This window comes from Ambystoma mexicanum, chromosome 10 (assembly GCF_040938575.1).
Source record: "Ambystoma mexicanum isolate Mex_15411 chromosome 10, UKY_AmexF1_1, whole genome shotgun sequence".
Classification (NCBI taxonomy): Eukaryota; Metazoa; Chordata; class Amphibia; order Caudata; family Ambystomatidae; genus Ambystoma; species Ambystoma mexicanum.
In genome coordinates this window covers 1,405,808,521-1,405,825,013 of record NC_090932.1, presented here as the reverse complement: position 1 = coordinate 1,405,825,013, position 16,493 = coordinate 1,405,808,521, and the positions used below count along the sequence as shown (strand labels likewise).

General features: G+C 48.0%; 1 protein-coding gene across 1 annotated transcript in view; it reads left to right on the top strand.

Annotated features, from left to right (window-relative positions):
- Nucleotides 1–16,493, top strand: part of ACACB (acetyl-CoA carboxylase beta) — a 3,851,763-nt gene that overhangs the window by 789,175 nt on the left and 3,046,095 nt on the right. The window lies entirely within an intron of this gene.

The window sequence follows — 16,493 nt, the reverse complement described above, 5'->3', positions numbered from 1 at the left end:
TACAGCATCAAGTTTTCGTTGTAATCCAATTGGTGTTACGTCCATCAATATCAAATCATAAGCATAGAACAACCAACTGAGATGTGATGTATGTAATTTTGGTGGAAATTATTTCACTGCATCTATGCTGGCTCCAATATCTGATATAAAAAGGCTAAAGACTGCCGCAGCTAAAGGGCAGCCCTGTTTCACACCCTTGAAAGTTTTAATCTCTGAGGACAATGTCCCGGACTGATTGAGTCGAATCCGAATCGAAGTTCAAGTATTGAGCTCACGAATAGCAGCCATCAAATCTTCTGGACAGCCCCACACCTGTAGCTTTCTCCCTAACAACTCGCGGTTGATGGTGTCAAACGCATAAGACAAATCGATAAATGGCATGTAGACTTGTGTGTGTGTTCTTAGGGCTTCCATTTTAATTAGGTTTAGGAGCATCAGATTTAGTGAGCAACCTACATTTTTAACAAAACCTGATTGCCTCTTGTCCACTCAATGGGATTTTAAAGCCCAATCGACTAATGCCTTTCTTAAAAATAGGCACTATCACCGCAGTTTTCCAGGTCCTCGGAGTTTGGCATTGTAATTTTATTCTATCGTATAATGCCAAACAAACCTACGCCTAATTTCTGGGTGCTGTTTGATGGTGAAGTTGGTTAAACCATCCAGGCCCGGTGCTCTGGAATTTTTTGCTTTTCGAATGATCATCTCGATATCTTCTTTTACAAAGGAAAGTACCCAGCCATTGGTCTTTTCCCCCAGAGGTACAGATGGTTCTTTATTGGGTTTGTATAACTCTGCAAAATGTGAGATCCAAGCCACCTCAGACACCAGGTAGGTTTGTAAAGCTCGTTGGGGTGCTTGTGTGTTATTAATGAGGCTCCAAAAGTCGCATGATTTGGCAGCATTTGGTGTTTGTGAGACTTCATCCAGTTCTTGTCCTTTCGTTTAGCTACACGATTTCTCAGCTTTCTTGTTTGCTGCTCAAGGTTACGATTCTGACGGAGCTCAGCTCTCATTGTGCGTTTCCGTTTCAATATTTCCATGTTGAAACAATGTATATGGTTAAAATTCGGATATTTTAAGCCTATGTCTTTCATCTTGAATTGGAATAGCAGATCTTCATATTCAACAGACTTGGATCTCAAACTGAACTGTGACGAAATCTGTGAAACATCTGCTAAATCAAGCCTGAGGCGGACTCGGTTGGCTTGCACCAACACCTTATGGGGCCAAAGTTCTTTTGGCTGGGACTTTGCAATTAATAGCTCAAGTTGTAGCATGTCATGGTCGCTGTGCTTTGTTTGTAGTACTTTCATGGATTTCACTCTCGAGTGAAGCATGTCAGAGACAAACATGTAATCGATGGTAGAGGTTTGGTCCGCACGACGCCATGTTGGTGCCGGTGGTATGTCTCCGTGAGTATAGCCATTCAACATATAGATCTTCCTAGCATCCATTTCCTCCAACCATTCGTGAGCCAAGGACATTGTGTCTGATTTTGTGTTCTTCATAAAGTCAATATTCAAGTCCCGACACAGAATTATTTTCTCAGAGTTTTCTTCTTCCAACAAGTTATCTAAAATGCTTGATATTTGATCTATGAACAATTGCTTACCAGCTCTTTCATGGTTCCAATATTCCTTCACCATCTTTAACTGAGTTCTAGGATTACCCAACACGTTACCAATCGTAGTTACTTGATTAAACGGAGAGAAGTTTACAGATTTCATGATGCGATAATCTGTTGATCTTCGAACCAGCGTTATTAAGCCTGCCACTGGCTGTCCTTTCTCAGACTGTGTTGCTGGATTACAGGCAAGTTTAAACTCTACCAATGGAGTTTCAAACATCGAAGTTTCTTGTAAGCATGCAATGCCTATAACTTCCAACCATTTCATTGTAAACAAATGACTAAAGCCTCGTGTTTTCCAGGATACAATCACACACCCATTGTCCAATTTCTCCTTCTGGCATTATTTATGTTTGTTTGAATTCAGAGAGGTTGCCAGCCGTTGCCACTCTTCGTCTTGAGTTGACTTGGAAGACTTTTTGTTGTCAATGACATTAGGGCGTTCGCCAGTTGTTACACCTCGAATTATTTGAATTACATCTTTCTTGCCTTCATTTCGTCCTACTCCGTTTCCAGCGAGCAAGCCCTTATTGTCATCAAAAACAGACTTTGCAGTCAGCTTTCCATTGTCTTTTTGTGAGGAGTGTCTTTCTTGCCTCGCACTCTCAATCCGGAAATCGCTATTTTTGTCTTCTGAGTGCCGTACCGCCGTATTAGAAGTCAAAGAGGCCAAGCTTACACTGCACTCATTTGCCAGACAAGGTGGTAAAACCTCTTGATGTTTATAGATGTCAAATCCCAATGATAAGAATGCGTCACAGGCTTCCAAAATTACTGATAAGATTACATTCGATGTCAAATGCAACACCACCTTATCAGTCCGTTCTTCTTCAGGGAATTCAACAATCTTTACATCATTTGACTCAATTAAGCGTAGACCTGGGACGTGGTGCAGTAGTTTTATAACATTGTGTCTTTGAAGACCAATTTGTCCCGGGAATCCACAAGCTCAATCACAAGTATAAATACCGGCCACTTGCCCTTTAGACCCATTCCTTCTCTTTGATTTGATGTAATTTGAGTGGTTCTCAGGGAGTTTTTATCTGATGAGACACCATCACGGGCCTGTGAATGGACTGATTTAAGTATTGTTTGTGGCATTCCAGAAAAAAACCTTTCTCTTTCCACCACAGATTTAGTTACAGATAATGGCGCATATGCGACCGACGGTGGCCTTATTTCCAATAGAAGGGCTGCATCCTCCACCATACTTCAGACACTCCTGCACCTCATCATGCGTCTGGACATCTTCCTTCTCTATTGCATCATTACAAGTCCCCTCATGCTGGGCTTCTGCATAAAGTTTGGGACACGTTGCTACCTCCAGGGAGTGCAGCACTCGCACTTGAGTCTTTGTCTTCAATGTCATAGTAGGTTGACATATTAATCAGTTCTTCTGAGATCTCATTAGAGGAGTCAGTTATATGTGCCACATCCTTAGCTGCAGGCAACACAGAGACATTCCCTTTAGTCATTGGAGCTAACTTTGATCCATTTCCATTTGCCATTATATGAATGACTTTGATGTTCCTCAAAGATTTTCTTGAGGCAGTCGGCTTAGAATTTATACGTCCAGGCACATTTTTTGGTTTCTTTAATTTGTTTTTTGGCGTTTGTTTAGCATTCATTGTTTTCTCTACAGATGGCACACCTCTCTTAAAAATTGGGAACATTCCGACTGCATTATTTGCAGGGACTATGGGCAGCTGCTCCACATCTCTTGTCCACTTCCTGATCACGATTACTTTAGGACGTACCAGTCTGAACATCTAGAAGAGCCTGTTCGAACGCCGTGTTAAAGGATACCTCGGGCACATTAAGCTCTAGAGAGGCTTCAGAGGTTGTTTCTACTTTCTTAGGGAGAGACAGGGGATCTCCCTGGGGGCCTGTCCACACCGGAGACTGGCCAGTGTTTAGATCAGTTAACAAAGGACCTCCATTCTTTCTCCCATTACTTGAATGTCTTATTGATGCCACACCTGTTAAGGTCAAATTAATTTGATCGTCTGCTGCCTCCAGAACATGTATTTTCCACAATGGTATCATTTCTCGTACAATGATCTGCCATCAAGTTGTTTGCTGGCATACGATTTGGCCGAAGCATGGCACTGTTGGAAACCATTTTCTATGTTCTGCTTTACATTTTTGAATAACGATAAAGCCTCTTTTGCCACTTCTGCCAATCATTTTTTGTCCATGTTATCGTTACCCTTTTGTTCCATCAACGTGGACAGGATTGTCTCCATCCTTTTGATTCCTCATATTTGTTATTATGCCGACCAAATCGATCCTCCAAATACACTAATTTTGAGTTCATTAAAGCCATTAGAGTAGACTGGTCTTTCATGTTATCGTTAATCTGTTCATATAATTTAGTGAAAGGGGTTAACGATGCTGCCATGGAAGAGATTAAAACCGATTGCAAATCGCTTATACGACCATGTTCAGGGGCCACGGAACGGGCATCCATATTACACAGGTGTTCTCTTGTCAACCGATTGCTCTTTGCCTTGATGGCTTTCTCTCCTAACTTTAGGAAAGGGTCTCTCCATCAAAGAGAAGTCTGATAATGAGGAATCGTCAGAATTACAGGTTTCATTCTCTTGAGATGGCAGCCTTTCTTTAGCTCCTTGGCTGTCGTGTCTCGCGCCTCTTAGGTTGTCAGTCATTCTTTTTTGTGACGTGGGTAATTGCCAGGGAAGATCCTGTACAAGCTTACTTTTGCACATGTCTTCCTCCAGCCTTCGTCGTTTGTATCCCACGCTCTCCCAAATGTCTTCACTTGTATCCGACAGATGATAGTTATTCCTCTTTAAGTTTGCTTTCTCCTGAACATCATCTTCTGCCTCCCGCAATTGCTGATGTTTTAACGTGCGTTCCTTATTAATATGTACCAAATTTTGCAACACTTTATTTACTACATCAATTGAATTGCATCTGTCGATGCCAGCATTGACAACAGGTCCACAACCAGCCTCATTGAAATTGGCGGGATGTATTACTGCCAGAGCACATCAGTGTAACTCAGTTGTTAGGTCTTCAGCAGTTGCTACCTGAAAAACCTCATCAATTCCTGAATCAATGGTAAATGGGCATAAAGTAGAATCCAAATTAAAATAATGTTTGTCGAATTTACTCCATTCTTACCAGTACCCACTTTGGAGTTCAATGATAGTACTGTGTTTAAATTCAGGTGCAGGCAGGAGCAATGTAGGACTGAGGGAGACGGAAAGTTAATTTCAAGGGCAGAACCATCCCCTCCCATATTTGGCTCACTGATTGACTGAGATTGAGCATTCCGCCGGCCAGGGTGTGCTCCCGCAGGTCAGTGACCGCACACCCATCAACAACACTTTTGTTGATGTGCACATGTCTCAGTTGGTTTGCGCGCAATGCCAAACTTTGCAGAGGCGGCGGTTGCCACTTCTAACTTCAACCGTGGTACCGCTCGCCTCCCCAACACAAATACAGGAGCTTGCCATAAGACCATGCCCCGCCCCTTTTACTTTTTGTAAGAGTGGCGTGCATGGAGATGGGCTTAGGGCGTGACTTGGCAGGCAAACGGCGGGCAGGTTTGTTGAAACGTTGCTGACACTGACACCAATCCCCATTGCCGCCTCCGGCGTAGACTCTATGTAGAGGAGTGACAGGTCATGCGTGGCTCCAGACACCTGTGTAAGTATTATCGGTAAGGACCCCGACATCTCCGGATCCTCTGATTCGGACGTACATGAGTAGTAGCAACTTACTTGATTTTTCTGGAGGCGATCCCCCACTTCGGGTACTTCCGTCAATCACTCCTGTTTGTGCTGGGCGCAAGTTCTTAACGGGGTGTTTTCCATTTTAAGCTTGTCCGGACTCTCATGGCACGCACGGCAGATCCGGGAGGAAAACATTTGAGAGCGCAGAGCGCCAACTCGCCAGAGCACAACAGCAGCTCCAAGCCCTTTCTCCACAGGGCTTACGCCGCACGGGTGAATGAGGCCGCCTTTTAAGGTCAGCTGATCAGTCCAACAGAAGTCTTCCCCTTAAAGTCACACGCACCTCGCTTTCCTTGTGTGTTTGTCTCTCAACTCGCCAGAGCACAACAGCAGCTCCAAGCCCTTTCTCCACAGGGCTTACGCCGCACGGGTGAATGAGGCGGCCTTTTAAGGTCAGCTGATCAGTCCAACAGTAGTCTCCCCCCTAAAGGCACACACACCTCGCTTTCCTTGTGTGTTTGTCTCTCAACTCGCCACAGCACAACAGCAGCTCTAAGCCCTTTCTCCACATGGCTAGCATTGTAGCTTTAAACACATCCCAGATAATGTTTAGTAAGGTGTCCCCCACTCAGATTTAGGTCAAAGTATTCAGTAATGTGTGCAGCGATTTCATCTCTGACAACTTGATCTTGCAGTAAAGCAAACAGGAATTTCCATGAACAGAGCTGGGGTTGTCAATTGCTATATGTAGTGTTAGTGTAATTGGGGCATGATCTGAAAGGGTGATTGGGTGTGTAATTTGTGATATTATTCCCAAGAATCGGATGGAGGAGCAAACATAATCTACAGACGAATGAGCTATGCACATGTGAATAGAAAGAATAACCTTTCTACTCCCCCCTTCAGGGCGAGCCAAATATCTACTAAGAATAGATCCGTGAGTGTACGTTGCAGCCCACTCGAGGGGGAGGGCGAAGCCCAACGAGTTACCCTGCTTCTGTCCCGTGCAGGATCCCACGTCAAATTGAAGTCCTCCATTATTAGTAAATTTCCGTCCATGAATAGCTCCAATAAGCCCATGACATGTTTCAGAAATCTGTCTTGGCCTTAATTAGGGACATGCATTGAGGCTACTGTTAGTTTGATGGAGCATACCCTAAGGACCGCAAAAACATACCTGCCCTCCCTGTGTGTTTTAGTGCATATTATTGAAGACCACCTCCCTCCTTAACTGCGATCAACACACCTGCTGTTCTGCTCTCGGTGCAGAGTTTTTGTAGGGTAGTAGCATAGGCAGAGTTTGCTTCTGTCTGTTTTACAGATGTGGGTTTCTTGAAGCGTCACCAAATCTGGGTTGGTGCCGCCTCAAGAAGGACTGCACCTTCCTACGTTTCGGTGGCGTGTTAAGCCCTCTTACGTTCCATGTCAAACACTTGAATTTTGGCTGTGTATAAAATACGGTAAAGGGCTAATAGATATTGGTGCATTGCTGATACTATACATAAATAAGTAGCATACTTTTGCACTGCAGGTGAGACACACCACCCCAACTAAATTGCCCCCCCCACCTCCTGATAGCCCCTCAACATAACTGCTATCAGGTCTGTCCTTCCCCCAAACCCCCCTTCCAGAAGTTCCCAGGTGTGAATCGCAGTTCCTACTATGTCCCGGGACAAACTCGCCTGGCTGTGATCCATATTGAAACCCAGGAAAAAGTGTGGGAAGTTCTAGCTCCCCAATCTGTTACAGAGAACAGATAGATTCCAAAAAGAGAAAGTCACACACTGTCTTACTGACACTGATCCATGATTGTTTCAACCAGAAGAGGTTTGCAGTAGGATCCGGGCAGTTGTAGCCATTAAAATGATGATTTAGGGATCGTGCCTCTGTCGTGAACGCCATTCCTCTTTTTACAGATCCCTGTGGTCCTTTTTTAGCTGTGTGTTAATTTGCCATTCCCCGTCCTTGGATTTTGTACCTTTTTGTTGCTGCGTTAAGTTGGGTGCTTGCCGATAACACTCCTGTGGAGTTTTCTATTTGTAGGAAGGTCAGTCCTGCCTCCTTGGGCGTTATTATTTGCTGCCTGCCATCCAGGGCAAATGATAGCCTGAAAGGAAAAGTCCATCTGTAGCTTATACCCCGGGTTCGAAGGACTTGAACCTCTTCCTGGATGTCTTAACGTTTTTGGAGTGTTATCCTCGAAAGCCTGGCACCTGCTGTGGGGCACCCTTACAGTCCTAATTGCTATGGTAGTGTGCCCCCTGCACACGTGTGCGCCAGCACATATATTCTCAGTATTAAATTGTGCAGCTGTATGTTTGGCACAGGATGGAGCATTGCTTTGAAGGGGTCGCTGGCAAGAAGCAGCCAATTGGTAAAGGGCAGGAGTTTCTCCCCCGCTGGAGAGAGTTCTAATTATTCTTATTAGTGGGTCATGTTGAAAAGTGCGGCTACTTACTGAAAGTTGGTTCCCTATGTAGCTATCGAAGCTGTACGTTCCACGGCTTGCGCATATCCAAGTAAATCAACGCTTCCCATTGCAAGTAGGAACAGGCAGAGGGGCTGTTCACGTTGCCCAGTTTCCCCAGGATTTTCAATGGAAGATCACATCACCTGAAGAGGTCAGCTATCATTTCAAATAGCTAATGCCGGTTTCCAACCACTGTTTTTGGTATAGGCTGCATGCCGCTTCGATCACCTTCCTCTGCTTACCCAGAAAGTTCTTAATAAACTTTAAAGCCAATTGTATCCCTGGGGCGGAGTCTCCTTTCTTGTAGCGGCTTCATGCTGCCCCTGGGAGACCTTTGCTAAGCTCCGTACACTCGAACGTTATTGCGTTCTCGGTGCCTGCTCTTTGAATGCTTTTGATGGCAGTCGACCCTCTTTGTCTGTAGAGCGCTGTTTTGTCTCGGGCGTTGAGGGATAGTACACAGATAGTGCCTCTCAGGTTCTACCGGAGCGCACATGACTATTTCAGGCTGAAGGTGTGGCTGCACAGACCTACGTTCACAGGCGTGCTCTGTCATCAGGCTATTGTCCACTACGGTCTGCTGTGTCACCGTGGTGGGGGGGGGTGTGGGATAGAAAATAACCGCCACTGTAGCTTTCCAAAGGTTGGGGAGTATTTTTCAAGTGATTTTCGGATGGATGTTTCTGTATGAAGACTGAGAGCGCTCAGACACGTCGTCTCTATACAGCGGGCATTTTGGAATGTGGATGCAAATTTTAACACTTATTTTTTTGGCTACAATTCTATTTATTTCCAAATAACGAGTTAAAGAGAGACATTATTTCTTAATGGATCAATGGAATCATTTTATATTATTGTGTTCAACTATTGAGTATTTATTGTTTGCGTAGTTGATGATATGAATTGGAAATGTCTTTTGATATCATTTTGTATACAGATTTGCTTTTTGTGTAAAGTTGTTTTTGCTAAAAACATAAAACAAAGAAATAATGTGTCTTGATAAACCAAATTTGAGATATTGCAAAACATAACGAAATGAGATTGGGATGTAGGAAATTATCTCTTGTGCTTAATTGAATGACATGATAAATGCAATTAACTGTTTTTTGAGACTGCATCTTTGAATTTTTTTTTTTTTTTACTCTTTATTAATTTCCAACACTAAACAACAAACAACAATCTACAACTGGCACGTTGTGATGGGATCCGCACTCTATCCTCTGTCTCCTTGGCGCCCGGCTAGGCTCTCTCCTTATCTAACCATCACGTTCAGTTCTGTACAGCTCCGGCTCTCGCATCGAACCTTTGCGGCATGGCCCCTACCCCCTGCAAGTTCTGTCGCTCACAGTGTCCTCAGGGGGGTGGGGGGGAAGATTCAATCCTCTTCCAGCTCACTCGGCCCTGTTGTGTCTTGCCCTTCCATGTTATTAAATAGATCCAGTATGAGAGAGTTCCATGCAAGTAGTCTAGCCCCGCTCTCTCCCTCCCCCGTCTGTGTCGCTCTGGTCCACACTGACGTTTCTGCTATTGTCCGTTTTTGCAGGTCCGCCCACCACATTGCTGCTGATGGCCCTTGGCTTGTGTTCCATTCCATCGCTATGCGGCGTTTCGCTAGAATACACATGAAGTCTTTCAATTTTGCCATATGCGTCCTTTGTTTGCCGCCCCTCAGGAACAGTCCCAAGAGGTAGGATTCTGGCGAGCATGCTTCCATTTGGATCCCTCCTGCCTCATCCCTTGTTTCACTGCGTCCCAAAAATGGAGCATCACCGGGCAGAACATAGGCATCATGTCCGCTTGCTCTTCCACACAGCGTGGGCAGCTTTGAACTTGTCTGTGTCCCATGTGCGACATTCTCCTGGGTGTGAGAGATGCCCTATGCATGAGGTACGGTTGCATTTGCTTGAATCTCACGTTTCTGGAGACTTTTTTAGCGTACTGTAGTGTCCTATTCCATTCTTCGTCCGTGATGGCCTTGTGGAGCTCCTCTTCCCATCTGAATCTTGCTTGTAGCGCCCTTTCATTATTAACCCGCAGGAGCTGTTCATAGAGTCTGGATATAGAGTGTACTCCCTCTGCTACATCGTACCACGCATCCTGCACTCCCTCCCCATCTTCTTCTCCCAGCAAGTCCTCCACCTCTTCTTGATCCTCTGTATCATGCTGGTGTACATTATGAATTGTCTAATCCATCAGGGACTGAAAATCCACCCACCGTCCTTCTTTCCGTAGGTCTCCAGTCTGTGCCACTTCCTTGTCTTCCCACTGCATGCGGTAGATGGCCAGGGACGCCGTGCGACTATCAAATAGTCCCGCCAAGGGGATCTGTCTCGAGTAGGGGTCACACACCTTTTGTATCTTCCACCCTCTTTTCCACAGTCAAGCCCAGTTGAACTATGGTAGGGAGTGGTTTGGCTGGGGCCTTGTCCATCCATAGGAGTTCCCTCAAGCAATACTGTCGTATTGCTGGCTGAAAGAGCAGTGCATCTATGGACGTGTCTTCTTCCAACCATTTCACCACAAATTGGAGCTGGCCCGCCAGGTAGTACCATTCAAAGTCTGGTAGTTTGATTCCCTTCCCCCCATTCATAGCTCCTTCGTAGTGTATTTAGCGCCATCCTTTTCCTCCCCCCAGCCCACAGGAACTCTCCTGCTAGTGTATGTAGCCGTATAAAGAAGGGCTTGGGTATGTTGTAGGGAATATTAGCAAAATAATACAATAGGCTGGGCAGGACTATCATCTTAAATAGGGCTGCTCTTCCTATTATCCCCAGTGGGAGTGTTTTCCAAAATGTCAGAGCCTTTTCCGTTTTGGCGAGGGCTGTGTATTGGCGATATGTGTTGCCGTAATGCTGTGGTGTATGTCCACTCCCAGGTATCGGAAGGTGATTGGGGTCCATGTGATCCCAGGTTTGGTAACTGGTCGGGGGCGGTCTCCCTCAAACCCGCCAGGGGGAAGAGCAAGGACTTCTCCTTGTTAATCGTGATACCCGACAGTCTGGCAAATGCCCCCAGTGCTTCTAGCAGGTCTGGCATGTTTTCTGTTGGGTTCCCAACATAGAGGAGTGTGTCATCTGCGTATATCGAAATTAGGTGTACCACCCCATCTATCATTATTCCTGCGTTCCCATATTCTGCCCGGAGGAAAACTGCAAACGGGTCCAGAGCAGTATATATAGCATCTGGGAAAGTGGGCATCCCTGCTAATCTTCCACCCCTCCGAGATGGGTCTCCCCGTTTTCTCCTTTGCTCTGGGATCATTGTAAATCAGCCAAATCCAGCGGAGGAACCCCTCCCCTATCCTAAAACGGGCAAGAGCCCCGAGGAGCCAATCCCAGTTTACTGAATCAAATGCCTTAATCGCATCTAGTCACGCTACCGCGCATTCCCCTTGGTCGTGGTTCGTGCTCTCAATTACGTGGTGGAGTCTACGCAGATTCCATGTCGTATTCCTCCCTGGTACATGTCCTGTTTGGTCTGTGTGTACCAGCGTGGCTATGACTCGCTTGGTCTGCGGGACTACACATAGGGCTGCGGTCAGGATGTTGGAGTCCTGATTGATTAGGGAGATCGGTCTCCAAGAGCCACACTCGAGCGGCGGCTTCACCGGTTTCCATAGGAGTATGATAACCGATTCCAACAGGCCTCTGTGGCAACCTTCCCCTCTCATATGCCTCCTGAAACATCTTTAGCAACTGTGGGGCCAAAATGTCTTTTGTATTTCTTATAGAATTCCCCGGGTAGCGCATCAGGACCCGGGGATTTGCCTGTTGGGAGGTCGGCTATCACTGCGGTCAGCTCCTCAAGCGTGAGGGGCGCATCCAGGGTCTGTGCCTGGTCCTCCGATAGCCTAGGGAGGGGAATCTCCCCTAGGGCGTCCATTATATCTTCCCCCACCGCTTCCTTTTTCCTGGTATAGAGTTCTGCATAGAACCGCAAGAACACCCCATTAATCCTGTCTTGGTTCCTCACTTCCTCGCCTTGTTCATCCCTGATAGCGGTTATATGTGAGTGCCTGGCCTCTTGTTTAGTGAGCCAGGCTAGAAGCCTGCCCTGCTTGTCCCCCTCTGCATGTAGTCTCTGCACATACTTCCCGTAGTCCAATTTGCCCAGTTTCTCCCAAATTGAGGAACACTGCAATCGCAGCGCTATAAGCTCCTCCGGCTCCCCCCCTCTCTCCTGCACGTGCTTCTGCCCGTTCTATCTCCTTTTCCACTTCTCCCAGTTCAACCAAAATGGATTCCCTTAGTCCACCCGCCTTCCCTTTCGCCGCTCCCCTGAACACCACTTTGAAGGCTTCCCAGACCGTGGCAGTGCTATCCACCCCCCCCCCACTCTCCAATTATGATCAAAATAATCCTCTATCGTCTCCCTGAAGTGTTCTTGGAAGACCTCATCTGTCAGCGCCTCCGCCCTGAGTCTCCAAGTAGGTATTGGGGCACCTCTGCATTTCCATGTCGCTACAATCGGGGAGTGGTCGGATAACGTTGTTACCTTAATATGTATCATCGTGAATTCCCAGAGGGACTCCCTGCCCGTAAATAAGTAGTCAATGCGGGTGTGTATGCTGTGTGCACCGCTATAATGTGTGTATCCCCTGATACTGGCATGTACCTTCCTCCAGATGTCTTCCATTTCCAGCTGGTCTAGAGTCTTCTGCAAGGCCATGGCCGGTGGAGCCAGTTTTGTCTGCTTACTGTCGGATCTGTCCACCTGCGGATTCAGCGTGCAGTTGAAATCTCCTGCCCATATGAATGACGCTCCTCTGTATGGGGCCAGCCGGGGTGTGATCGTCCTAAAAAACTCTGTTGCCTCATGGTTAAGGGCCATCCGTGTTAATCAGGCACATCTTTGTTCTCCAACATTCCATGTACGAACACCATTCTGCCTTCCCCGTCTCTCTTGTTTTATTAACTGGAAGGGTACTCCTGGAGCTACCCATGTCTGTACTCCTCTGGCGTAGATTTAGTATGTTGAGCCATACAATTGTCCTCCCCCCATTTCTTAGCTATCTTGATTTGCTTTTCCGTCGTTAGATGTGTTTCTTGCAGCATAGCAATTTTTACCTTTGCTTTGTTCAGCCAGGCGTAGACCCTTAGTTTCTTGACGTAGGCGTTCAGTCCCCTGACGTTCCAAGTGGCTATGACTATCCTATCATGGCCCATTTGGTTCTATTGTCTCGTGGCCCATTTGTTCCCATAGGCCTGTCTGTCTGCTGATGATATTTCGTTCCTTCAGCCACTGATTGCACTCTCTTATGGTCGGTCTGTCCCTCCCTCTTCATGCCATGTCTTGCACATGTGGGTCCATTGCGAGTCTGTCGCCTTATTATTCCCTGGTAGCCATCGTTAAGCTGTGTGTATGTTTGCCTGCCGTATGCGCTTCGTTCCAGCTACTTGGTGCTTCCTCCTCCATTCGGGCCTTCACTCCTCCTAACTAACCACTCTCTAACCTTAACTGTTAACAAAACGCCCAGCCTACCTGGGGCCGGCCTGCGGCAGCATGGTGCCTTAGAACTGGCATCCTAGCTATAAAAAGAAAATCTTGCTTGCGTGTCCTGTTGCCCTCTGCAGCAATACCATCACTCGTTTCTCCTTTATTTATGTTCAATCTGGCTTATGCGTTGCACTTGGTGCTGGAACCATCTCTTCCATGACAGTCCAATTCTTGTTGCCCCCTGGGTAGATTTGCCTCATTATTGGCATTCCTGGATCTCCCTTGCGGGATGTCCTGTTGGTCCACCCATGCTTGAGCATCTTCTGTTATCTGGAAGTGCGATCTGCCCTCTCATAACACCTTGATTTCGCCAGGTATAACAGCGTGTAACGTATACCCGCTGCTCTGAGGCGCTCCTTGTCCTTAACAAGCACGGGACCATACCGTGCTTGTTGCTTCTGTACCAGGATTGTGTAATCCGGGTAAATCGTTATCCTGGAGGAGTTCCTGGTTATCGATCCCCCCCCCCACTCTTCCCTGGAGAACGCCAGTATTTTCACTCAGTCCTTGAAATTCATGATTCTCATGATCATTGATCTCAGGGGGGGGGGCCTCCAGGTTGGGGCCTTCTGGTCTGGGCCCTATGTGCTCTCTCCACCACGAAGCCTTGGGATAGTACTCCCGCTCCAATTGCCTAGAGTAGGAGGTTTTCCACGTAGTTCGTAGGGTCCTGTCCCTCCTCTCCCTCAGGTTGTCCAACGATCCGGATGTTATTCCTTCTATCCCTTCCTTCTGCATCCTTCACCCTCTGTTCCAGGACCTTGACTCTCTAGAGCACGTCTGACATTTGGCTCTAGGTTGCTGCCACATCTGTGGTGTTTTGCTGCACCTGTTGCTCCGCCGTGCCCAAATTGTCTGCCAGGGTCCTCCCATATGCCGGAGGAGGCCTACATTCCCCATCAATGTGTCCATTTTGTTCTCTAAGGACGTCTTTAGGGCTGCTATGGCTGTGTCCACCTTACTCTTCAGAGACGCCCTCGGGGCCATTATAGCTTCCAATATCGGGCTCTCGCCTTCTTCCTGCTGTGCTGCACTAGACATGGCCATGGTTGCATCTGACGGTGTGGGTTGGCCTTTGCTCCCTTTCGCTTTGCCTGGCATTCCCTCTTTGGGCGGGTTGTATGTCCCCCTTTCCTGCAAAATTCTCCAGTCTCAATTCACAGTGTGCGTCGTCTTTGCTTCCTATGGCGCAATTTTGTTCTCAATCCAGTTTAACCCATCCATCATTGATGTCGACTTTGTACCTGGGCCTTCTGTTCCTCTATATTGTTCAGCAAGTAGGTTACGTCCTCCCACGTCAGTCACTGCCGCTCTTATTTGTTTAGGTGGTGCCAACGGTGCCCAGGGTGCTGTACCAATCTTCGTCCTGTTTGGGTGATGTGTCTGATGAGTCCCACTGGTATTCAGCATGCACCGCTGATCTATACCCCTCTTCTCTGCTCAGCGGGTGGGTGGTGGTCCCACACGTCGACCTGTCCCCGCTGTCGTTGCTGCTCGCCAACGATTGGGCGGTACTCCTCTCTACTCGTGCCCAAGGTCCCTCACGCGATAGTCTGTCTTCTGTTCCGCCTCCTTGTGCAGCAAGTGGATTGTCTTCTCCCACATTCACTGGTTGTGCCTGCAACACCGCTCATTCACCCCCCACAGTGTTATACTCCATGGGTGTGATCCCTCTGGTGGTTGCCCTTTGCTCTCCCTGTCGCTAGTGTTACCCACTCAGGCAACTGTCTTATTATTTGTCCATGCAAATGTTCTGCCCCACCTCCTATAGGTCAAAGGCTATCTATGGGCCCGCAGATTATTCCCCCCTCCATGCCAGCCTGCTGTGGGTCTTGCCCCATCCACGTGCGTAGCAACCTCGTACTGTGGGTCAGATGCCCTTCTCCGCCTACGTTTCCTCCGACTATGTGATGTCCGTTAGCAGTGGTGGGCTTCTCCAATGTTCCTTTAATGCTGTGGAGCCACTGATGCCACTGCTGCGTTGGCTCAAGGGCGCTCAGGCGTGCTTTATGTGGCACAGTTCGCTTTGTTGGCCGCCTTATGGAACACTCTTGCGGTGTCTGCCTGTGCTGTAAATGGACTGTCGTCCCACGTGTTGCGTTGTCCTACGCGCAATTCTGTTTTATTTGTCCCTCGATGCTTGGCGCATATGGCTCCCAGCCCGGGCCTGCAGGTGTGCTGTCAGTCTCACCCGCATCGATTAACTGGACCCCGCTGGAGAGTCGGCAGTGTGCGGCTCCCATTCCCAACAGCATTAACACACTCCCCTCGGTGATCTCACCGTACTCGGAGGCTTCTTCCTGCAGGGGCTGGAACACACTGGGAACAGGATGCCGTTGGGAGCTTCTATCCCTCGTTCCGTAGTCTCCCCGTCTCACACCGCTGGTGCAGCCGGGGCGAACCGGAGGGGGAACTAGCTTCTGCTGGGACTTAAGTTTATGGTCTGTCCAAGGCTTAAAACAATGTAGCTGTTTTCCCTGCGTATGACGGCTCACCGATCCCCATTGGGAACTGCCAGCTTAGTTATCTTGCTGCTCCATTGTTGCTGGGTTTCGAGCACTTTTGCTCCACGATGGAGCCCGGTCGCCTCCCTCACAAGTGCCCCAAGTGTGGCTCTCGCTCCAGCGCTCCCACCGCAGGCTCTCACTCCCGTGTCCTGTTTCCCTGATGGGGCTGCCCAGGCCAGGGTCCGACACCCGGGGGAGCATGGATGCTCCTATTCCATCTGCCCAGCTCTGGTCCGCCTCCGCTGCACCCTGGAACCGCAGACCGGTTGCCTCCCCTCACAGGGGCTGCTCCTGCGCCCTCGCCACCGATGCTGTGGCAACTCTCCCCGGTCCAGGTCCAGTGTTTGGGGGCCGTTAAGCAGCTTCTTCTCTCAGCGTGTTCATAGGGCGCATTCACCATCCTTGATTGTCCGTCCACCTGCAGCACCACTTCATGCCGGCCGCCTGCCGTGTTCTCACTGCAACGGCTCTCCACTGAGGATACGGGAGTAAGCGCCCGCCATCTTGGTTTTGCAGGTGGCTTCTTTAACATCGAATTTCGTGCCGACTCCGTCTCCGATTGTTCCCGGCAAGCCCTCCAGCTGATCACTATATGTACCGACGCCCATGCTTATATTTTGGCTGCATTTCCTTCGATGCACGCCAGTTTGTTCGGATCTTTGTCAGGATCGGTCTGGAGCTTACAAGTT